Source organism: Odontomachus brunneus, unplaced genomic scaffold (genome assembly GCF_010583005.1).
Source record: "Odontomachus brunneus isolate Ranch 3 - 2012 unplaced genomic scaffold, Obru_v1 Obru_scaffold_241, whole genome shotgun sequence".
NCBI lineage: Eukaryota > Metazoa > Arthropoda > Insecta > Hymenoptera > Formicidae > Odontomachus > Odontomachus brunneus.
The window spans coordinates 223072-224337 of NW_022639691.1; positions in this window are offsets into that span (position 1 = coordinate 223072).

Sequence of the window (1266 nt, forward strand, 5' to 3'; positions counted from 1 at the left end):
TACGCCTCCGGCAATAATAACGGACGTGGAGATGGAGGAGTTGCCGGTAACACCGGCGGTTTCTCCGCCGGTTTCTCCGCTGGTGGATGAGAGCGTCTTCTCACAGCCGGCGGAGGAGGTGGAGGTTTGCCTGGAGGGGCAGAATATAGCCTAGAAATGGCCACCAAGCTTCTCCAGGCAAACATCAACCACTCCGCGGGGGCTCAGGACCTACTTCTACAAGCCCTCGCGGAGCGGAATGGCGGTCTGGCGCTCGTGTCGGAGCCCCATCACATCCCTGAAAGGGACAGTAGATGGCTGGGGCTCCGGCGCGAGCACCCGGGTGCCGCGATCTACTAGCGCCCGGGAGAGGAATCTCCCCGCCCAAAGCTAATAAGGGCGGAGAGATATATCGTGGCGGCGGAGTGGGGCATAATGAGGGTGGTCTCCATATATGCCCCTCCACGCTCGAGAGAGTGGCCGAGGGCCCGCTTCGGGGGTTTCTTGGAGCAGGTGGGGCGCGTGCTGGACGAATGCGCGCCCCACCCAGTGATAGTCGCCGGGGACTTCAACTCCCACGCCAGGGAGTGGGGTTCCCGGCGGACGGACCCCCGAGGCCAAGACCTCTTCGAGTGGGCGGCGACTAGGGGCCTGTTCCTTATTAATACAGGCTCCGTGAGCACCTGTGTGCGTACGCAGGGCGAGTCCATCGTGGATCTGACCTTCGGCAATCGCTCTGCGGTGCGCACAGTCAGGGGATGGAGGGTGGTGACCGAAACGGACATCAACTCCGACCATCTGCTGATCGAGATGTCCGTGGTCGCCACCTCGAAGGAGGTGCTCCGTCGTCGCCGGGAGGGGGCCGGATCGAGGCCACCGCGCTGGGCACTCCGCCGCCTAGACGAAGACGCCCTCAAGGCGTCGGTGATCGCGTCCTCCTGGGCGGGGGGGGGGTTGAACCACCCCCCCATTGCTGGCCCGGGAGGACATTGAAGAGGAGACGGCCGGACTCGGGGAAGTCATGGAGGCAGCCTGCGACTCCTCCATGCCCCGAGCTCTGCCCACCCCCCGCCGTGCCGCCTATTGGTGGTGCGAGGAGGTTGTGGAGCTACGAAGGTCCGTCATCCTCCTCCGGCGTCGCGTACAGCGCATGCGCGCGGCACGGCGGAGGGGGCAGGCATGGGAATTGGAGCGCAGGTCTCTCCGAGCCGCGCGGAGAGACCTGCGCAAAGCCATAGCTAGGGCCAAGGCCCAGGCGTGGCAGCGGCTGCTCGAGGAGCTAGACAG